The sequence below is a fragment of the Vombatus ursinus genome, unplaced genomic scaffold, assembly GCF_900497805.2.
Source record: "Vombatus ursinus unplaced genomic scaffold, bare-nosed wombat genome assembly UNPS02014781.1, whole genome shotgun sequence".
Lineage (NCBI taxonomy): Eukaryota > Metazoa > Chordata > Mammalia > Diprotodontia > Vombatidae > Vombatus > Vombatus ursinus.
The window spans coordinates 38,235,504-38,259,434 of NW_020954559.1; the positions used below are offsets into that span (position 1 = coordinate 38,235,504).

General features: G+C 38.8%; 1 protein-coding gene across 8 annotated transcripts in view; it reads left to right on the forward strand.

Annotated features, from left to right (window-relative positions):
* LOC114046236 (guanine nucleotide exchange factor DBS-like) overlaps positions 1-23,931 on the forward strand; it is a 366,695-nt gene that overhangs the window by 177,026 nt on the left and 165,738 nt on the right. The window contains exon 1 of one of the 8 annotated variants that reach the window (XM_027866489.1): positions 17,523-17,535. The exons of the other annotated variants lie outside the window; for them this stretch is intronic. The gene's annotated coding sequence lies outside the window, so the exon portion shown is untranslated. Of the gene's footprint in view, positions 1-17,522; positions 17,536-23,931 lie in introns of those variants that run through there. 8 annotated transcript variants of the gene reach the window in all.

Here is a 23,931-nt window from a genome sequence, read left to right on the forward strand (position 1 = left end):
CAAATAATGTTAATAATCCCACCCTTGGTTACTATTTTAGCCTGCCTGGGAATAAGCAAAGTGATTACACATGGGGCTGTGGTTAATGTAGAAAACCTAAGATCAAGTTCCTGCTGAGGCCTTTAGTTTCCAGGCTTCCTCACTGACCTGGTGGCAGGAAGTGCACAGGGAAATAGGAACAGAGCAAAAATGCTCATTGTTTAGTGAGATTAGATCTCTTGGATGGTGTGTCTGTTATTTCAATCAGGTAAGGGTGGTCTTCCTGTTTAGTTTGTAAAGAATGGGGAAAGGACAGACTTGCATGTTGTTCTAGGGGTTGTTGTGGTTTTGGAAGCTGCAAACAATTTGTATTGATATGAGATGTGTTTATGGCAAAGAGAGAAGGTTCCTAAAATGTTTTAGTCCAAAGGGACATCATTCTCCAGGCTTCCACAAGGTGGTCACCTTGAGCAGTAATTATTTACATGCCTGAGGACTACTCTCTTTTTGTTTTGAGGGGAGGGGGTGGTAATTCTGTGACTACTGTATAAACTCTCCTGGAGAAGGTACTTCCCTGTTAGCTTTTATAGCCTTCTTAACTATAGGAGATGGTAAGCTTTCTGAAGGCAAGACTATATCACTGTTGATCTTTCTAACTCTAGTACTTAGTGCAGTGCCTTGTCCATAGTATGCCTTTAATAGATATCTGTTGAATTGAATCAAATTGGGAGTAAGGCAGTAAGTACTAGCAATATGTTAAGCACTATGCTAGTTGATGTAGGAGTTATGAACACCATAATGAGCAAGTCTGGGCCTTCAAGGAACTTATATTCTTAGTGATAAGACTTAGGAATGTGAAGTAGTTAAAAATACTATATAAAATAGCACACATTCAGTGCTAAAAATGTTAAATCATGTGCGAGACTCTGAGTGCTTTATTCAGAGAAGAGAGAAATCAGTGTCAGTTGTAGTAAATGAGGAAAAGAAATTTGAGTTGTCTTGAAGGACAGATAGGATTTTAATATATTGTTATAGTTAGTAATAATAACTTGCATTTAAAGAGTACTTTAAGGTTGGACTTTTTACATATATTATCTCATTTTATTCTCGAGATACCCCTGTGAAGTAGGTGCTGTTATTATCTCCATTTTATAGATGAGGAAACTGAGGCAGTCAGTGAGTAAATGACTTGCTTAAAGTCACATCCATATCTAGTAAGTATATGTGGCAGGATTCAGATTCAAATCATCCTGACTCCAAGACTGATACTCTTTCCTCCATGCCAACTGTCTAAGGAGAAGAATGTTCCTGGTGAAATGCATGTACATGGAGAAAAAGGAATGTTGTAAAGTTTTTTTGGGGGGGGATAATAGTGTGTGGATCATTACTAACTCATAAGTTTGGAAAGGTTGGTTGGGGACAGATTTTAGAAAGCCTGGAATGTCAAGGTAAGGAATATATATAAACTTTATCCTGAGCATAAGAAAGAATCATTGAAGATTTTTTTAGCAAGAGAGTAGCTTGATGAAAATAATGGTCTTTGATTATGGGTGAAGAATGCTGAATATATTCTCAAATATTATCTTTGTTTTGCTTAACTATTTTTATTACTTATGAAGGAGAATCAGTGGTAGTGAGATTGGAGGGTAGGAAAATGATGCCCGTGGTGTAAAAAAAAAAAATTAGGAAATGACTATGAAGCAAAACCAAAAAGAATCAAAACTTTTTTTAAATACAAAGGAAGTGTTTTGATAGGTTCTCCTTTTGTCAGTATAAAAGAAATATCGGAAAGGGAAGACACCAGAGGGAGGAAGACCATTTGGGAGACATGTGATCTTAAAGATGCCTTTAAATCAACTCCTCTCCTTCCCCTCCCCCATGCACATCCCCCTTCACACATACATGCATGTACACACATACACACGCACACATATACACACTCTGTTGTGTGGACAGTTATCACATCTGCATAAGGCTGCCTCTAAAGTTACCAAGTGAGGAAGTGCATAAGGGTTTTTGGTGATAGATTTTTGGTTTTGTAAAGATCTGTTCTGGTGATTAAATCTCTCATTCTTGCCACATTTGCAAAGGGCATTCTGGTGGACCAGAAAGGGGGACCTCCCTCTCTCATTCATAATTCCTTTAACTATTTGGCCTAAATAACTGCTGTAATGATGACCTCTCAACAAGGAAGAGGACAAATGATAAATAAGATACTGCCTAACAAATATGACTTGTTCATTTATTTCAAACAAATATAGTTTTATTCATCAAAACCTGCTATGCCTGAATACAACATTGCTTGTACTGTTTGTTACTAAACACAAATGTGGCTGCAATGACTGGTGTGTGTCAGGCAGCCAGGAAAAACTACAATATTAGGTCTATCTCTCAGATAATACTGCAGCTATTTCCTTCAGGCACTGATGCTGTTTACAACTGTATTCCAGCCTCATGGTCAGAATGTTGATTTAGTTTCCAGTGAAGGTTCCCTTCCCCCCAGACAGATTTGATTCTTCTATACTGGCATGCTATGTATGGAATGACTGATAAACCCTATAATGCTTCAGATTGTGCTGGACCGAAGCATTTCTTCTGTCTGCTGTGGCTAATGTTCCCTGCCTTGATTGTACTATTAAACACTGTTATGATATTTAGATGTCTGACTGCTTGATTCAAAATGAGGATGAATCAAGAAAAAAGATGCCAGTTTACATGCTATTCTTTGACAAAAATTCATCAAAATGTGAAGATTCTTATATCTTCCCAAAAGTCATCTGTAACATATAATAATAGGAGATAATCGTGAGCTATTCTGTGTCCAGAGCCAGTTTGATCAGCTTTCATCAACAGTGACTTTACTTCATCATCTGATTGGTGGAAGCTTAGTGGATCTTTTTATAGTCCAGACTAATATTTCCACTTCTGATCAATGTTCATTCTCCCAGGAATACAGAAAGGTATGACTTCTTTGACCCAAGCTCCAAAGGAAACCAACTGTCTCAGGAAGAGATGACAAAAGCTTTCTCCTATCAACACTTGTTGACATTTGAGCTTGATTTAAAAATCTGGGGAGGATTTCATCTCCCAAGTGAAGCCTAGCCTTAGAACTCCCAGTCAATAATGATGTTTTCCCACACCACAAGAGCATCTTTCATAGAATACATAGTTTTCACTTCTCTCGTGAATTTATGTGTCATTTTGTGTATGTGTGAGCTTCGTGAAATCGGGGAACAGGGAACAGGTGCCTTAGCACCTGTGCTAAACACATGCAGGTACTTAATAAATGTTTATTAGTTGGAACACTATACATGGCTTCAAGCCAGATCATTGGTCCCATGGCTTGGCAGTTGCTGGTTGGCTTTTATTTTTTTCAAGTTATAGTGATGCCTTTTGTTTTTGTATGGTATAAATACAAAAATTGGGCAGTCATTTTCTGATATGCCTCTCCTCCCACTGGACTCTTCCTTGTAACAAAGAAAAACAGTTAAGCAAAGCAATCAGCATAGTAAGTATGTTTGGTAGAACATATGACATTTAGTACCAATAGCCTCCCCACCCCCTCACCTCTCTTCAGATAAGAGAGAAATGCGTACATTTCATCATCTGCTCTGGATCAAGATCAGTCATTGCAATTTATGAAAGTCCAGCTGCCTTTCAGTGTGGTTTTATTTACATTATGATAGTCACTCGTTATATTTTTCTCTGGTTCTCTTTACTTCTGTTTCTGTTCATACCACTTTTTCCACTTTCCCCTATGCCCCACTTGGTTTTGAATTTTTTTTTTGTTACCACAAAAACCAGCTGCTGATTATTTTAGCCTTTGTGGTGGGGAAAATGTGGAAAAGAGGAACCTCTCTGCTGTGCGTGATTCTGTGTTTTCTCTGTCCCCTGTGTCTGCTAGCTTCTATGTGGTTTTGCATGGGGCCATGGAGGTTTGGTTTTTGGCAAGAAGCTGTTTCTACCTTGAAATGGTGAGGATGGGAGTGGGGAGAGTATATGAGGAAGGGAGGGTGTGGCTTCTAGTCTTTGCTTCACTGTCTTTGTCTCTCATCAGTCACGTAGGCCACTACCTCAAGGATATGAATTGCTTGCAGAAATCCCTACTGCTCTTTCTTGGTTCCTGCATTTGTTGGATTTAGTCCCAAACTGGATCCAGCCGAGATTACATCAGTACAGTTGATAAATAAATGGTTTTAGGACCTTAGTGTCTTACGTGCTTGTCAATCTTCTTAAAATTCAGTGCAAGTCAGGATGCCTACAACTTCAATGAAATAGATCAATAGAGAGATGCCTTCAGAGAAATGGATCAATAGAGTGTCATTTTTGGTGACTCTCTTTTGCCATTTTATTCTTTAAAAGAAACCACAATGTGGACTGTATTGATTAAAAAAAAAATTGAGAAGGTAACTGGACCTCAGAAAGAAGGTCTGCTGTCCAATGAATATTTAATTCTCCCCCAGGAACATTATCTAAGATCACTTTAGGCTGGCTTAAACAATGTGTCTCGTGTCTGTCCCTTTCTCCTCGCATGGCCACCATTCTAGCTTAGTGGTTTGATGGACAGAAGGAACAACCAATAGAAACAGGTCTTTTTTGCTGTTTCTCACATGTGACACTCGATCTCCAGTCTCCTTGACATTGCATAGGTTGTTCCTCTTGCCTGGGATGTACTCTCACCTCACATCTGCCTCTTAGAATCCCTAGCTTCCTTCAAAGCTCAGATGAAATTCCATCTCCTACATCAGGTATTTCCTTATCAGTCCAGCTAGTTCCTCCCCTACTAAATTTAACTTGTATATACATAAAATATGCCTTTTGGGGGGGGGGGGCGGGGCAAGGGGGTTAAGTGACTTGCCCAGGGTTACACAGCTAGTAAGTGTCAGGTGTCTGAGGCTGGATTTGAACTCGGGTCCTCCTCACTCCAGGGCCAGTGCTCTATCCACTGTACCACCTAGCTACACCAAAATATACCTTCATATATGAGAGGCTGCTTGGTATAATGTAGTAAGAGCCAGCCTTGTACTAAGAAAGACCTATGTTTAGTTCTAGCCTTTTAACACACACTGAGTATAACCCAGGCTGGGCAAGTCTCTTAATCTCTGAGTGTTACAGATGACTCACTTACTCATCTGGAATTCACTGGACACTCCCTATACCAATTAGATAACGGAAATTATACATACACATACATACACATCAGAAGGTATGTATAAGCATGTAATATTATATATAGATATATGTGTGCATATTTCTATATATACATACATGTATCTATGTGTGTATTTGTATACATACATGCACATGCACATACTCACTTATACAACATGTCCCTTGTTAGAATGTAAGTTTCTCAAGGGAAAGGATAATTTCATATGTGACTTTGTATCTCCATCACTAGCACAGTGCTGGACATAATAGAAACTCAAAATGCCCATTGATTGATTTTAAAGGTTGACTTCTCTTAAATGCTAAACTAGATTCCTTACTTACCAAAGGAAACATTACCTACAACACAATCTTTTTTGTTGTTTTTTTTTCAATGTGCCCCAGTGAAGCATAGTGCATTCACTATCTCTCCGTCTGGGGGGAGTGGGGTGGGAGGTGGGGAGGATTGGGTAAGAGTGTGCTATAGCAGCAAAGAGCACATTTGGATGCTAAAAAGAGCTTGGTACTAATTAGAAAATCTTTTTTGCTGCTCTTTATATCTGCTTAAGAAATGAACTGGATGCTAATTAGATCTTTATAGAGATGGATGTTAACATTAAAGATGTTACAAGGAGATATCCCCTTCTTCAGCATCTTCCTTTATGGCTTCCTTATGTTTCCAACCTGGCTAGTGTTTGCTAAAGGCATGCAGAGCTCTAAGATATCATATGGCCATAATTTCTAAGAGTTAAGATGGTACCCCTCCTAACAGAGGAGCAATTAAAAACACTTATTACACCTTGAAAGTTGCTACTTAAATATTTGTATGAGACTAGGGGCCAACAATTTAGATCCTTCATTTTGAAACAACACAAACATTAATTGAGCTTTACACAGCATCTTTCTGGGTAAAACCATAGAAAGAAGAATGCTTACTTAAATTAAATTCAGAGGTGATTATTGTTCTAAATCATTTTATATTTAGCTCTCTTGGTTCTGTTTGTTTTGCTCTGTACTAGTTCAGACAGATTTTCCCATGTTTCTCAGCATTTGCCATAGAAACATGGGAGGGAGAAACATGAGGTGATAGAGAGCAAAATAAGGAGAATTAAATGTTTACAGTAATGTAAATGGGAAGACCACTTGAAAGGAAGTGGAAGTCTAAGAAATGGAAAATGAGTGAAGGTCCTGAACAAGACATAAGGAGACATATCTCTTCCCTCAAGGCAGAAAAGGAGGGGAGGTTGGGATGTTGTACTCATGGTCAGACAAGATTTGTATCTATGCCTGCTTTTCTTTGTCACAAGGGAGTGTTCAGTCTGAGGTTTAGTGGAAATAAGAGATTTAAAGACAGAAGACAGGAATAAAACAAAATATTTGAAATTCAGATGATGCATCTAGGCTTCAGTGGTTTAGATTTCTGGAGCTCATGGAAAATAGAAATAGGATGTGATATTTCAGAGCACAGAGCTAGGCTAGTTTTCAGTGGTTTAGAGACAATAGGCTGAAAAGGGAGAGGGGGAAAGTCATCTGGTCAACAGGAATGGATGTTTAGTTGACCAAGATGATGTGATAGATGAAAGGGGGCAAATGGGGCAGTTCTAGTTTTTCATTTTGCCATGGATTCTGCCACCACCTTCTTCCTAAGGCCGTTTGCAGTGCACATTTTTCAACACTTTCACAACAATGGCTTTTTGAGGAGAGTAGTAGAAGTCTAAAGTCAATAATTTTGCAGGTCAAAAAACTGACACTCAGAGAGATGAAGCAACCTGCCCACTGAATCACAGCTATTATGGGAAAGAGCCAAGAATCAAGCTGAAGTCTTTTGACTAAAAGTTCAGTGTTCTTTCTTGCCTTCTCCTTGGACCACTTTTCATGCATCTGCTCACTACTGCCATGAACAGTTGTCTTGAATTCATCCTTCAAATTATATTGCAACTAGATGCCATAGTGGAGAGATCATGGTACTTGGTGTCAGGAAGACCCCAGTTCAAATATGACCTCAGACACATACCAGCTATCTAACCCAAGGCAAGTTATATTACCTCTGTCTGCCTCAGTTTCCTCATCTGTAAAGTTTTGAGGGATAATAATACTGTGGGAACCGAATGAGATTCTATTTGTAAAGTGCTTTCTTTACCTTAAGGCAGTATTTAAATGCTACTTGGTGGGGTGGTGGTATTATGGTCATAAACTACATACAGGTAGGCAATTCTAGATAGGAATCAAGTTATAGCAATGTCCTGGATCTGGATACCTCTCTCTGATCTTAAGATTCCAATCTGTTAATCTCCTTCATGGAGAAATGTAGAATTAGTTTTCTTATTCCTTCTATCACCTATCTATGACAAAACTTATTGAGTTACTCTGGCTGCTTAGGAAAAAAGTAAATCCTGTCTGGTTCTCTAGAAACTATATTTTATTCAAGAACTATACACTAGTTTTTTGGAATCCTCAAGCTGTGGGTCTCTCCTACCTCCCAGTGTCTAAAAGAGTTCTCTTCTCTTCTCAGTTCCTCCATTCTTCTGTCTTAGACTTCTTGTGTCTCTGTCTCTGCAGTATTCTCTGACTTCTTTGGCATGATAACATGGAAGGAGTGAGAGTTTGACTCAGAGGACTTGGGTTCAAATTCTGATTCTCCCATTAATCTGTGCTCCAGTTTTCTCACAGGATAATAGATATAGAGTTGGAAGGGACCTTAAAGATCTCTGAGCCTAATCACATCATTTTATAATAATTTGGAGATGAATTCAAGACAGTTGTTCATGTCAGTACTGAGCAGAAATATGGGAGGTGATCCAAGGAGAAGGCAAGAAAGAACAATAAAACCTCAGCTTGAGTCTTGGCTCTTCCCCATGATAGCTGTGAGGCAGTGGGCAGATTACTTCGTCTTTCTTAGTATCAGTTTCCTGTCCTGCAAAAGAGCAGCAGGACTCATATTACCCACCTTAGAGAACCACTGTGGCAAAAGTGCTGTGAAATATATATTACAAATGGCCTTAGAAAGGAGCCTAGGGTGGTGGTGGTGGGAACAGAAGCCACAGCAAGACAAAAATCCAGAACTGCTCCTTTGTCCTTTTTATCTACCACATCATCTGGGTCAACTAAGCATTGATTTTTTTTAAAAAAAACAGTATTTTATTTTTTCCAATTACATGTAAAAACAATTTTTTGCGTTCATTTAAAATTTTTTTTGAGTTCCAAATTTTTCTCTATCCCTTTCTTCTCTCTCCCCTCCCCAAAACAGTAAGCAATTTGGTATTGATTTTCTGTGTGCAATCATAAACATTGATTCTTGAATATTTTCACTATTGACCAGATGACTTTCCCTTTTTTTCCCTCTTTCAACCTGTTCTATTATAAGAGGAAGTTAAGACTCAAGTGAAATGTCTTACCTAATGTCACACAGATAATTAGTGACTGAGCCAGGATTTGAACCCAGTCTTCCTAATTCCTAATTATAAATTTAGCATTCTTATCTACTAAATCATGAAGCCTCTCATCTGTACTCCAATCCAGTTTCCACTACATGTAAAATTAAGAAATTGGGTTAGGTTACTTCTAAGTTCTCTTACAGATATATATCTGTGATCCTAATGAGAAACCTAGGTTCTGTTCTCCTTGAATCTGTGATTGAGTTTGGGGAGGTTTCAACCTACCTAGTCATTCTTTAATGCCTTCCTTTTCCAATATCCATCTATCTTTTTCCAATAGCTTTCATGGTATCATAGAATTTTAAAACCAGAAAGGACATTAGAAATCTCCTAGGTCTAGCTGTATTTAGTATAAATAACATTATTTAGCACAGATATGCAGAAGATGACATTTTATCTTGTTTGGTCATTCAGTTGTGTCTGACTCTACATGCCCTCATGGATTTTGTCCTTGGGGTTTCTTGGCAAAGATACTGGAGTGGTTTGCCTCTTCCTTCTCCAGTGCGTCCCCATTTTACAGATGAAGAACTGAGACAAAAAGAGGTTAAATGGACTTGCCCAGGGTCACCCAGCTAGTGTCTGGGGCCAAATTTGAACTCAGATCTTCCTGACTCCAGGTCTGATGCTCTATCCACCTAGCTGTCCCTGACATTCTGTCTTAGGTAAATTTTAAAAGATTTATACGATGGTGGATTTTTCTCCATAGTTTGTTTTCAGCAAATTATCAGTAGTTAGATAAATCTGAGAAAGAATAACAAGCCTTCTGGGCCTTCAGCTGTACCAATCACATAGCTTGCAAAGACATTCTGCTGTGTTTTCAAAATGGCAGAGCTGAGAGAAGGCACTTGGGCTTTCTAGGCAAGGTTTGAAACTTGTCTCCCCTCACTCATCTTTAAAAATGGTAAACTCTGTATGTTATTATCAACCAGAGGTTTTCATCCATCAATTTAGACTTCATTTAGCACAGATTAAAACAAGCAAGAAAACTTTTGTATAATAGAGAGAAGATTTCAGAGAGTATGCCTTCCTTCTAACCCACCTCACCCCCCAAATATTACCCCCTCCCTGTTGGCCTACCTTGTGGTATCTTGGTCTCAATTCTGGCCTGAAGTTCTGAGGGAACTTACTCCTAGGAAAGTAAAAGGCTTACAAGCTCCTTGACCTGCCAATTCTAAACACAAGATAGTTATCACAGTCTGAAGCTGGATTTCATTTCCCCTTTTCACCTCCCTTCCTGATTTTAGGCCAGACACCTTCTTTGTGTGCTCTTAAAGAATGCTCTAGAGACAACATGGCTTCCTACAACAAATAACTATCTCAAGGGATTGGTAATGGGATGTGGTGCTTTTGGTTTCTGGTTTAGAATTAATCTTCAGGGAATAGAAGTGGTTTAAGGCACTTAGAACTGTCTGGAAGCCTCTTTCCTTCACGGGTAGTTGGTTTCCTTTCAATTTCTATTGTTCAGATACCCACAGCATGAAAAACCATTACTGAAACTCATTGATTTAGGTGAAGGTGGAGTAACATTCCCATACCATATGTACCCTGTATTTGTGCATCATAATAAAACAATTAATCAATTAAGAAACCACAGACTGCCCACATCACAGATAGGTTGTCACCTGGTGAAAGGAGCCAGAATTCTACATGTAGAAAACCAGGAGCAAATTTAGCCTTTGCCTAAGTATCCGTCCTTCCTTAAGCCAATAGAAGGCCACCTCCCATGGTTTCTATTCTTTAATGTAGAGGACATTGTTATTTATACTTTTCCCAACTCTGGTAAAAAACAGTTCATCTTTGAAGTCTTCAAACTGCTGCAATCTACATTCCTCAGATATTCCTTCATTCTGATCTTATTTTACCCATCCAAACTTAATCTTCCTCAATAAGAGAGCAAGATTTGTGCCAATCTCAATCTGTACCAATCAGAGCAATCCTGCTGTCCTCAAGAGAATATTCGATCAGAGTTCAGTATCTTTGCTCATACTGTTCTATCTAGAATGTTTCCCCCCTTTCTGCAATATTTTCTTTTGAAAAACCACCTCTTCCATCAAACCCCATCTCAATTGCCATGTCCTTGAAAGATTTCCTGATTCTTTCCATGTACTCCATCAGCCAGAAGTCATCTTCACTTCCTGCAGAACTTTGCTTAGCCTTTTTTTTAAAGGCATTGCTTATTCTGCCTTCTATGTATTTTATACTTGTCTTCTCATGTACTAGGTTATAATATCCTTGAAGGCTTGCTCTTTATGGAGTTTCCTCCAGTACTCATACACACTAGATAGTTCAATAAATATTTTGAATTGAATTGGAATGACATGTCAGAATTAGGAAAATGCCCCAGCTGCCATCTGTGGAAAGAAGAACGAGGTAACAAATGAAGTTACAAATAAGCCTAACTGGTCCTGGTGAGGGCTTGGTCATTTAAGAGCATAGGACTAGGAATTAGGAGTTTCTTTTCCTGGTTCTACCACCAATAATGGCATGCTCTTGTTTATAGTAGGAGTTAAATAAATGCTGGCAGAAAATGATGGTAGCATCTGCAAAGCTCCCTTTCCTAATGGGTAAAATGAGATAGGGGCAGCTAGGTAGTACAGTGGATAGAGTACTAGCCTTGGAGTCAGGAAAATTCATCTTCCTGAGTTCAAATCTGACCTCAGACATTTACTAGCTATGTGACCCTGGCCAAGTCACTTAACCCTGTTTGCTTCAGTTTCCTCATCTGTAAAATGAGCCGGAGAAGGAAATGGCAAACTACTCCAGTGTCTATGCCAAGAAAATCCCAAATGGGGTCACAAAGAGTCAGGCACAACTGAAAAATGACTGAATAACTACAAAAATGAGAGGAATGGACTGGATAATCTTTATGATTATATGATATATGATTTTCATATCTTCTTTGTGGCTTTTAGCCCCATTGGGTGTAGCTAAAGTGATTTTCAAGGTTTAACAAGTCAGGAAAAAAGACAAAGACCAGAGGCAAGAAGTTTGGACTAATGTGTTGAAACTCATCAAGGGCCTTTGCTATCATGTTTATTGTTTGGGATTTGGTTGTGTCTGATTCTTCGTGACGTCATTTGGAGTTTTCTTGAGAAAGATACTGGAGTGGGTTGTCATCTCCTACACCAGCTAATTTACAGAAGGGAAAACTGAGGCAAACAGGGTTTAGTGACTTGCCCAGGGTCACACAGCTAGTAAATGTCTGAGGCTAGATTGGAACTCAAGTATTCTTGACTCCAGGCCTGGCACTCTTTCCACTGCACCATCTAGATCCACTGTAGATGTAGTTTTTCCCTGTCTTTCCACTGCCTCGGCTGTGCAAAACTCCTCAGTACCTAGATTCAGGTACTTTTACACCTGGTGAAGTTGCTGGCAAAGTCAGTATGGGGGAGGATGGCAGAGTGAGGGGAGCTATCAGTTCTATGTTCTGCCAGAAATGATTTTAATCAAGGCTAGAGTGCTCTGCTACCTAGCACTTCTGGCTGCCTTGATTAATGATGCAAGTAGGAATTCAACTTCAGCATGAAGCATCATTGACAGAAAGGTGTCTCTTAAGCATCGTATAGGCTCCGAGTCACTGAATTAGTCATCTAGGCAGTTTCCTGCGCTTGTGACTACCCAGGAGGCATGGAAGCAGCCATGATAATAAATGCTTCTAGTTTGTATGTTTTTCTTCCCCTAAATCATCAAAATGCTAGAGACTGTGAGCTAAGCCTTGACATAATCTTACTGCAGAAATCTCCAATATCATCCCCTTTTAGAAAATCACTGTAGTATTTTTAACAGAATAGTAACGGAAATTTCATTCAAACAAACCATTGTAGCCAAAAGAACTAAAAAGTACTAGTAGTTATAGTGATACTAAATTCTGACCATACCAAGAGATAAAAACAAAGAATTGCTACTAAAAGAAACACTGTCAAGATGATTTGGTCATATCATGCAAAGTTTTTTATCTTTTGTTTCTTGTTTTTTCTTCTATTAAGTCTCCTTTGCAAACAAGGAAATGAAATGTTCCAGTCTATAGGTCATTGCTACCCAGTGCCCATAAACATCATACCATTTGTTGAACAGATTAGCCTTCTTTAGGTAAAACATGTCTTAAAATAACAGAATTGAATGGGACTTTAGTCATCAGTAGAATATAGGCTCCTTGAGAATAGGGATCATTTTGTTTTTTGTCATTGCCTCACACAATGTCTTATGTGTAGAAGACAGTGTTAGTTGAATTGAAAATCTGGTCCATCTCTTACCTGAAAAAGAGTCCCCTTTACAATGTCCCAAATAAGAAGTCATCCAGCTTCCTCTTGGACTGCCTCCTGAGGCAGGCCCTTCTACTTTTGGAAAAATAATATTTTGAAGGTTTATCATTCTGTCAAGCTAAATCTGCTTCTCAGAGACTCTCATCCACTGATCCTTATTCGGCCCTCTGGGGCCAAGCAAAACCAGTCTGATTCCTCTTCCAGGGGACAACTTTTTAAAAATTTGAATACAGCTATCATGTCATCAGGGCCTTTCTTCAGGCTAAACTCCCCCAATTCCTTATGGTAGAGTTTCAAACAATGTTTTTTTTATCATTTTTATGAATTCAGCTATTTTCTTGTTGTTTGGTTGTTTCAGTCATATCTGACTCTTTGTGACCCCATCTGGGTTTTCTTGGCAAAGATCTTGGAATGGTTTGCCAATTCCTTCTCCAGCTTATTTTGCAGATGAGGAAACTGAGGTCAACAACGCTAATTGACTTGTCCAGGGGTACATAGCTGGGGTCTGAGGCCAGATTTTAACTTGGGAAGATGATCTGAGTCTTCCTGACTTCAGGCCTGGCCCTCTATCTACTGTGCCACCTGGCTGCCCTCAGCTACCTTAGTGGCTTGCCATTTTGTAATAGACTGTTGGACTAGAAGCTAACATATCCTTGGATAGATTGGCCGGAAGAAGATGGGTGCAAAGAGTAACGCTTATTAGAAAAGCACAGCTTGTTTCTACCAAGAAGCCAAATCTTAAAAAAATAAAATTAGAATCATGTTTGGCCTTCAGACTAAAACTGGTAATGTTATTCTACTTGTTATTGATACACAACAGAGTGAATGCCTTCAAGTAGAGAAAAATAACTAGTGTCAAGTATTTTATAGATAAAGAAATGGGTTTTGTGTTGGCCCAAGTAAAAAGTCTAGGGCTTCCTTACTGTGGGATATATCATAAAGGCAAGAATGTGGACCAAAAAAGTGAGAGGCAAATAAATTACCTTCATTTAGCTTTCATTCCTATTTTCATTTGCATGACACTGGGAGAAGATTCTTTGTCCTAGCTGCTACACAGCCACCTGTGTAGTTTGTTTCATTTGCAAAGTCCTCAGTTTGGGTTTAGGGGATGCAAGATCCTCAATAGGGATTGGACCATAGACTTAATCTTAGACATAAGCAGTCAAAATGATAGTCTTGATAAGGCCCAGGGTATTCTGGTTGATATTTGTGTCTACTGCCCTTAGCAATGTATAGTATAGTATTTAGTAATGTATAGTAACTCATAGCCGTGGCTATGCTCTTGTCAGATAGAAGTCATTGCACCGCCAATGAAGAGCATAAGCTCAGAAGATGACAGCATAAAGATGTTCAGCAACCATGAGACAAGTGGAGACTGGAAATACAGTAGCCAGCAGTGGAGAGAGGGAGAGGAAGAGAAAGAGAAGTTATGCCTATCATAAAGCAGTGTGGTGATATCGCCTAACACATAAGTGAGGGATTTGGAGCTAGGGTTTTGATTGGGTACTAAGTTATAGTGTGTGTGTTTGTGTGTGCGTGCTTGGTCCTTGTGTAGCTTTTCTGGGGGCCAGCATATGAAAGGGCTTATCCAAAGTGCCACAAGCATTTTTCTTTAAAAAAAAAAAAAAGAAGAAGAAGAAGAAAGAAAAGGAAAAAATGAGTCACCTCTCCAGGTAACCGGGTTATCAGTCAATATTTATTAAGCACCAGGGCAGCTAAGGTGGCACAGTAGATAGAGCACTGGTCTTGGAGTCAGGAGGACCTGAGTTCAAATCCAGCCTCAGATACTTGACACTCACTAGCTGTGTGACCCTGGGCAAGTCACTTAACCCCAATTGCCTCACCAAAAAACAAAACAAACAAACAAAATATTTATTAAGCACCTATGTGCCAGGCCCTGTGCTAAGTTCTAGGGTCACAGAAAGAGGCAAAACACAGCCCCTACCCTCAAGGAGCTTACAATCTAACGGGGGAGACAACATGCAAACAAATATATTCAAAGCAAACTATATATACAGGATAAATAGGAAATATTAACAGAGAGAAGGCACTGGAATTAAGAGAGGAGGGGTTGGGGAAGGCTTCCTATAGAAGCCAGGAAGGAAGCCAGGGAGATCTGTAGCATAGCAGAATAATATAACAGAGAAGAGGAGGGAGAATGTTCCAGGCATGGGAGACAGTCAGAAGAGAATGTCCAGACATGAGAGATGGAGCGTCTTGTTGAAGGAACATTGCAAAGTAACACATCTCCTAGTAGGTTGCAAATATACCAATGTCAATGCTAACTTTCTCTGTTTCAGTTACAGTAGATTATCGAATGGTACCGCTGAATATAAACAACTCTTTGTCTTAGTAGCCTCATAAATGTTTCTATATGCATATGATAATAATAATATTGACATGAGAAAGACCTGGTTGGCAAGACAATGAGGAATAAAATGATGATCCGATCAAACAGGACTGGGCTCCTGTAGAAGATAAGATAGCACAAATCCTTTGGGACCTGCTGCCACTTTAATTTGGTCAGGAGCTTTTGTGGTTAAATGGGATGAGATAGGAGCAAGAAAGAAGAGGCTCTGCTGGTGGGACCAGCAGTTTAGTTTCCACTGGGGTAGTCCTGGAAACTCATCTTGAGGAGGTGCATCGCCTTGTTCCTTATCCCATCTAGATTCCCTGGTCCTTAGTGATATTAGAAGGTGAGACATGGTATGAAGAGAAGAGTCAGAGGAGATTGTATGTCCTACAATTCTTTTTCTGGGCCTCCAGAACTTTCATAATCTTACTGTATCCACTGTCTCCCTGCTCCACTAGACTTGTCATCCTCAATCTCTCAAATCAATAGAAGGTTATACATGAAAATAAGAAGCAAATATGGTACTTTTATTTCCTCCTGGTTATAACAGATTTTCAGGAGTTTGTAGTACAAGGATCCTTGAGTTCATTCTATTCTTATCTGTAGCTGTTCCACCTTTCTCTATCAGTTTCTCAAGTCTTCTTATTCGTAGTTCCATAAGCCATTTCAACATCAATTACAGACTTAAGTCAAGGTCCATTTCACTGGTGAGAATTTTTGGAAGTGAGGCATGGTGACATTTGCCACCACTTAGATCTTGTCCTGCTACTACAGTGGTCCTTATCCACCACGCCCATTCCTATTGCCCTGCAGTGGGGCTCCTTCAGCTTAACTCAACAAATAGTTATTATCTGACTGCTGTGTGCAAGGCACTGGACCATGTCCTAGGAATACAAAGAGAAAAATGAAACTATCCTTGCCCTGTCCTACTTGGAGCAAACATTGTGTATACATATAAGTAAATACAAGTTAATTTGAGGAGGGAGAGAATGCTATCAACTGGGTGGATCAGAAAGGCTGCCTGAACTACATCTTGAAAGGAACTAAAGAGTCCAAGAGGTTGAGGTGAAGAGACCCTCCTTCAGAGTTCTGTCAACACAGGTCCCAGCCATGGCCCCCCAGGAGGATGTCCCATAGCCTGAGAGGACCTGCTACATTGTTGCACCATTCACCCCTTCTATTTCTGGTTAACTAAAACAGAAAGGTAACCATTTTTATGTTCACTTTAACCATAGTATTGTCAACACTGACATTTATATAGCATTTGAAGATTTATAAAGCACTATACTTTACCTTTTCATTTGTTTTCCGTAATAACCCTATAAAGTTAGGTTTTGGAGGAACTATGAATGATCAAAAGCAAAATTTAAACCCAGCTCTTTCTAGACTCCAAGTCCAGCACATTCCACGACACCCCATTGTGTTTCCAAGTAAATTTGGTCCTGGTCTTGTCCATTTACCTACCAGTGTGGGCTCATTTTAAAGTCCAGTACTGTTCTTAGGCTGATGTCGAGGTGTTGCAAACTACAAAATTCATGCCCATCCGATTTGCTTTTTCTTCCACTTAATGGTGAAAGCACTAATCAGTGCTACTCTGTGGACAACTCTCATAAGAATTAAGCACTCACCTAAATAATATGGATGAAGCAATATTTTCCATTGTATAGATGAGTAATGTTATGTGTAAGCAAATTGAAAGCTGCCTCCTGGGTAAAATGTACCGTAGGTATTGCTCTGCTTCTTTCTAATCTGCCTCAACCCTGAGCAAAAGAAATACCTTTGGAGAAAATGTTGAGTCAGTAATCTTTGGGGGAGAAAGCAGTCTGTTTTACTGTAGGTTTCCTGAACAGAGGCAGCGAGGAAATATGGCTTTACTTGAGAGGTTACCATTTGCTAAACGGAGGGCTCCTGCAGGGAGGTTTTTGACATCCAACAGCAAAGGACCCGGTGGTGCTTGCTTAAAGGAGCCCTTTTTCTGGTAGTATTTCAACGGTTAACGTGTCCACACATTAAATAAATGGACTGAACTGGATATCGACTGGTTCTTCAAGCCCCAAAGCAAAAATTAGCTCCTGATCTGAAAGCCACTGACCCTTTGGAGGGAGCTCCGTCATGCTGCAAGGCACGCTTGCTTTTGTATGTAATTTGAAGAAAGGTATTGTATGCCCTGTGCTTGGCTTTGACTGAAAGATGGAGTTTTGCTCTCTCTTTGTGTGCCGAAGACAGGCTTACAGATAAATAGGTCACTGTCTTCCGAAATCTTCGAGCAAATTGACTTGTGACAATATGACTTTAAGTCTGATCTCCCTGATGTACCGAAATATTGCAGAATTGTGGCTCGTCCTGAAGAGAAGTACAGGTGTGTTTGGCTCTTGCGTCCAGTTTGTTTGTTTCCTTGTGTTTGCCTCATCGTGTAGTTGTTTTGATGTATATTATCAGGGTAATGAAAATCTTAGCTTAGTGTCTAAAAAAGGTGAAAGGAGAAAGTTTCCCTTGGAGAGTAAGTAAAAATTCAGAATATTGTTCACATATATGTGTGCTATATTTTTAAAAATGTAAACTACATTCAGATTGGAGATTGTAAGATTTCTTGTTTGTTATTAGAGATTGTGATTTTCTTCCTTTTCAATATAGAGAAGTTGCTATTCTTCTTATCCAGTATTTCTGATCCCAAGTCATTCCTTTCTTCCTGTATTACTTACAAGGCTTGGGCTCTATTAGCTAGGATGGTGTCATTGTTTTGGCCCTGCTTATATACATTTTAAGGCTCTAGAAGACACATTATATGGTTGCTTTTAAAAATGAAGATTCATTGTCTATAAAATGGTAATATTGAGAGCACACAATAAATTATTGCTAGAGTTCCTTAAAGTTTTCAATAGAAACACTTAACATATGGAAAGAGAGAGAAAACAGAGGAAATATCTTTGCTAGGGAGATCGCAGCTCACTTGTCCATGAAATCACAGATCATCCAGCAAGGTTGATAACAGAAATAATAAATAAATAAATAGACCTCACTGTGAGTCTATGAGCTTTGCATGTTCTGGTTTTGGTTGCACTTGGCTATGTAAGTCTAATGAACTTCATTTGGTGAATGGGATTCAGTATTTGGAGGTGTCATTTCTAGATTATTGCATTTAAGCAAACTAGTTTAATTGATAGGGTGACTTCCTTTGCAATGGTTAATTATCATCCCTACCTTAGACTTTAGTTCAGTGATATATGTTCAACATTGCCTGTGTATTTACTATGAATGATTCATAAAGTGCCAGAGAATGTCAGAAAAAAAGACAAAGGAAGACCATACTGGTGAAGTTTAAAGAAAAAGGGGTAGGAAATTTGAGATTAGGAAATGGTGTATGTATCCATTACATATGCATGGTCCAGTCAAAGTTGTGGTGTTCTAAGAAAGCACAAATGTCCCATTTACATGCAATCTAAGTGCTGATCCCATCAATCCCTAATTCTGCCAACTGCTGACAAATAATTCATGAAACAAGCACTTATGTGAATTTTAATGAACAAAACAAAGCCATAACCACAACTGGATGCCATGAAATAAAGGCCAGAGTTTCCAACTTAAAGATGATAAATTTGGGTAAATAATAAATGAATGAGCAAATGAATTTCTTTAAAAAGGTTAGAGTCAATGTCCCAGGGCAGTGTTAATATTAGAGTAGTTGCAATGGTAGCCTCAGCAACTTGTAACCCTAGTTTGATAGTCACATATCACTAGAGGTAGTGAGTATTTATGCAAAATAAGTGGCAGTGAATGATTACATATCTGAAATCAGATTCTGGCTCAGAATGTTGTAGTCACTGGTGGAGGGCAGGGAAGAGAAAGATGCCACTTAAAAAAAGAGGAGAGCCTCAGAACAAAAAAAGTGGATTAAAAAAAAAAGATGGACTGGACTTTGTGAAAGTTCAAACACATACTTTGCTTTCTGAGATGCTTAAGGGATTTATCATTCATACTGTAACTGGACCATGTAATATTTTTGTTTTAGGGGGGCTGGGAAAATAAATGCTATGGTAGCATATGATTTATTAGATGTCTACATAGTTTACTTACTGTTTTTTAGTATTAATTCTTACCCTATATTTTTAAAATTTGCTAGCTTTCACTTTACTAGCCTATAGTTTATTCTTTGAAAGATGATCATGGTATCAAATGAATATCCCAAGAGAGTTTGTTATTATTAAGGGATGGATTTCCCTCCTATCTCTCCAGAATCAATTTCCTGCTTTTCTCTTAAAATCTACATTAAAATAAAAAAAGGGAAAACATAATGGAGCTAATTCAAGTAACAATAAATGCTTTCTTTGAATGTTACCTTTGACTTTTTTTGGTAGACTAGGCTGAGTTGGGGCAGGTGAAGTGGCATAGTAAGAGTTGTATTTTTGTGTTGGCATTCAAGGCTTTTTGTGTAACAGGAGAATTAAAGATTGGAGACTTCAGTGGATTTTAAACATCTTTTTGAAATGATTGGGAAGCAATGGTATAGAAAATTGTCTGAGAAAAATCCATGTGAATGTTGCATTAGAAAAGGGGAGAAATAGGTATGAATATGAGCAACAAGGCATATATTTGGGGGAGAAGGGAAGGAAACTGAACTAGGTTCCAAGTTCCAGTCTTGGCTTTGATACTTCCTCATTGTGTGAACTTAAGCAAACTATTTAACTTTTGTGAGTTTCAGTTTCTTCATCTCATCCTATTTTAAGATTGGGTCAGGCCACATGATCCCTAAAATCTCTTTCATTTCAAGAATTCTGATTCAGTGAAATTATTCATTTCACTGAAAAGAAGTATGACTAAGAAAATCTAGGCTCCTTCAGTTGAAATATTTCACCTATATCAGCAAGAACATGAAGCTATCAGCCATTTCAGCCTCATTCCAAATAGGCCATTATGGGTTTGTTTGTTTTTTGTAAATAAAGCACTAATCTCATAAGTAAGTCCTAAAAAGTGAAACTTCCCCCTTAAAATATGCCCTCATTTAAAAGGTGGTATTGTCATAAAATTCTACCTGAGAAATATTTCTTCACTTACATCATAATCATGAATTACAATGGAGGACTTCCATAGAGCATGAAGCCTAGACCAAATGCTTGACTGAAGACTTGCAGTTTTGAAACAAATGTTTGTGCCAACTTAATCCTGTGTTTACTATACAAGGGAACAGAAGCAAAAACTTATTAAAGGAATCCAGTCTGGATTGGATGAAGACCCAACTATATCTTTCATTCTATTCCACATCTCATATGCAACCAATGAGCCACATCTTTATATTTAGACACCTCTACATACACACACACACACACACACACACACACACACATGCACGCATCTTACATTATCTCTGTTGAATCCTTTGAAGAATCTTGCATGATTTTGACATAAACAATATAAACCAAAAAGATGAAGAAAAGTTCCATGTATACTCATAGCATATAGGAGTACTAATTTTTCATTAATCTAATGTTATTTTCATAGAGGCATTTTCTCTCTAAGCGTCAAGAGCTGGGAGTGACTCTCATACCCTGTATCTTTTGTAATTAGTGCCTTTGTTTAAGAGGTGACTAATTGTCCCACCTGGGTATTGAATATGCATCTTTGACCTCATCAACACCAACACTTGTAGAAAGTCATTGAAGAGGAATGAAGAAACGAAGAGAAATTATACTATCACATTATACCTTCATGTTAAGGCTAACTCTGAGTTCTGTGATGATAGTGCCACTGGCTCCTTAGTTAGGTTGTTTGGAAAAATACTCAGTGCCTCAGTTTACTGATGTGAACAATACTAATGGTACTTCTGGTCTTTCTCATATACCTGTTAGGAAATGTGACTTGGTGTGTCTTAGGCATGTAAGCAGATTGTAGGGTGACATTTTTTGGGAAAAGGCAGAGATTCTGAATATCAGGTACCTCTGATTAAGCGCGTAACATAGGCTTGTACACTGTGCTGATTCATTTGGTGTGTGGGGACAAATTTCCAGGAATATCATGATATGTCACAGAGTAATGTGGTAGGGTTAGAGAGATTAGTGAAGCAATGGAAAGAGTCTTTGAAGGAGCCCTGAGAATGATCAAAGGTTTTGCCAACTGGCTCTCCAGCCAAGGCAAAAGCCACAGCCTGATTCAAAGCATTCCAAGACCTTCCAGTGATTTCCTGGAAAACCCATTTCCTGGGGCTGTAGTCATTCAGCATGCCAATCTAAGCTTTTTGCAGCTTTGTGATTCTATGTCTTTTCTTCTTCAGTCAAATTTGGAGTCATACCCACATGGGCAAACATGGAAGTAGGAAAGCATTTGATTCTAGTTCAGTCCAACAAATTACTGCTTCCTATGTATGGGGAAAAGTCAAGTACTGACAGGCAAAGAGGTGGAGTTGAGATTTTAGCTATTTAAAAACAATTTTTGAAAATAAAACCTTCCCTTTAGCAAACTAATATTTTTGGGATTCTAGAGGGGCTACATAAAAATTCAGATGATTAGAGTCCATGACTTGCAGAGATTAGCCTATGTGATTGCCATTTCTGCAGACCCATTTAGCATCTCTGCTATGACTGCCACTGCCACCTCTTTTTCCACAGCTACCCTTTTTTTTTCTTTTGCTAGGCAATGGGGTTAAGTGACTTGCCCAGGGTCACACAGCTAGTAAGTGTTATGTGTCTGAGGCCGCATTTGAACTCAGGTCCTCCTAACTCCAGGGCTGGTGCTCTATCCACTGCACCACCTAGCTGCCCCATTTTTTTTTTACCTTTTTTTTTTTTTTTTTGTCTAGGCAATGGGTTTAAGTGACTTGCCCAGGGTCACACAGCTAGTGAGTATCATGTGTCTGAGGTCGGATCACAGCTGCCCTTTTTTGAGGGAGAATTGGATGAACATAAGTGGAAGAAGCCCTTAGTCTACATAGCATATTCTTTAGTAGGACACATCACAGACTTTGTCTTTAAGAAATAAGAGGGAATAGAATATGTGGAGGAAAGGGACAGGGCTGTATTCTGCAGCCATTTTTGAAATAAGATGTACTGATACCCAACTGACCTCAGGGAGAGGATGCAGAGACTGTAAAAACTGAAAGGGATCTTGAAGATCATAGATGTAGAACCAGAAGTTATCTTAGATTCCATTTCGTGCACCCCAATCATTTTAAGGATGAGGAAACCGGGACTGGGAGAGGTTCAGTGTGTTCAGCGTCAGATACTGAGTAGCAGAGGCCAATTTTAGCCCTATGTCATCTGACTCCCAATCTCACTAGATGTTAGAGGACATCTGTGGGGTCCACTGGACCTCATGTTAGAGATGAGGAAGTTTCATTCCCACAGCAAATTAGTAGTAGAGGTGAAATGTGAGCCTTGTGTTCGAGCCTTACCAGTGGGAGGTAGTAGAGTATATTTGTTTAAAAGTTTCAGAAGTTCCTTGTCTTTAACAATTAAGGCCATCTTAAATTTAAGGATCATATTTTAGTTGGTCTAGAGAAGGACCATGGTTCCTTTCAGGAGCCTGTAACCTAGGTGATCAGGAAAAATGATTCAGGTAAAATAGAAATGATCAAAACTGATTTATGATCAATTATGATATCAACAGTGTGAAAAATGGGTAGGGGGTTGGATTTTCAGTCTGAGAGACCTAGTTTCAAATCCCATCTCTGATATTTATTAGCTTTGTGCTAATGAACACAAAACCATGATCGTGGGTAAGTCACTTAATTTCTCTTGGCCTCAGTTTTTTCATTTATAAAATTGGGGATAATAATACTTGCAGTACCTACCTCATAGATTTGTTGTGAGCCTCAGCTGAAATCATAGAAAGCATTTTGAAGACCATTAAAAGATCTATATGCATTAGTTATTATAAAAGGTGTCCCAAAGGTCTTGATACAGCTGTAAGCTTTACTAGGGTGGTGAAGTGGTGCAGTAGATAGAGCACTGGGTATGGAGTCAGGAAGACAAGTTCAAATCCAGCCTCAGACACTTGATAGCCATGTGACCTTGGGTAAGTCACTTAACCTCTGCTTGCCTCAGTTTCCTTCATCATAAAATGGGGGTAATAACAGTACATACCTCCCCGGGTTGTTGTGAGGATTAAATGAGATAATATCTTTAAAGCACTTAGCATAATGCCTGGAACATAGTAAGCACGATGTAAATACTTATTCCTTTCCCCATCTCTTAATACCTTAAAACTGCACTAATACTTTTGGGACACCCTGAACTACTATTTTCAAACAAACGATGAAGTAGTTTAGACAAAGAAAGAATTAAGAATCAAGTTAACAAGGATCCTTAGTCTTAGAAGTGATCCCCAGTGTGTCCTTTGCCATTCCAAATGCACTCTAGCCTATTTTCTTCCTTTAATTCATTTCTGACCTTAGTTCATTCTCTGTCTTCAGTATCTGTGAAAGCCTATAAGTAGATCTGGTACATTTAACCATGCTGAAATTCTGGTGATATTTAATTTCCTACTGTTTCTTCAGGAATCCTTGGCATTTAAAAGAGGTGCCCCTAAATGACAACGTCCCCCCAATCCCTGGCTGATGTGAAGGTCCTTTAAATAAGATTGAAAATGAAGACATGTGTATGACCTGAGAAGGAATATTCATCTTGCAAACTTTTGTTTAAAATATACTTTAAAAAAAGGTTTTATTGATGATGTTTATCTTTACATCAAAGACATTTACACCACTACCTCTCTGGATTGAACCCCGATCTATGTGAAAAAAAAGTAAAAACATCCAATATAATAA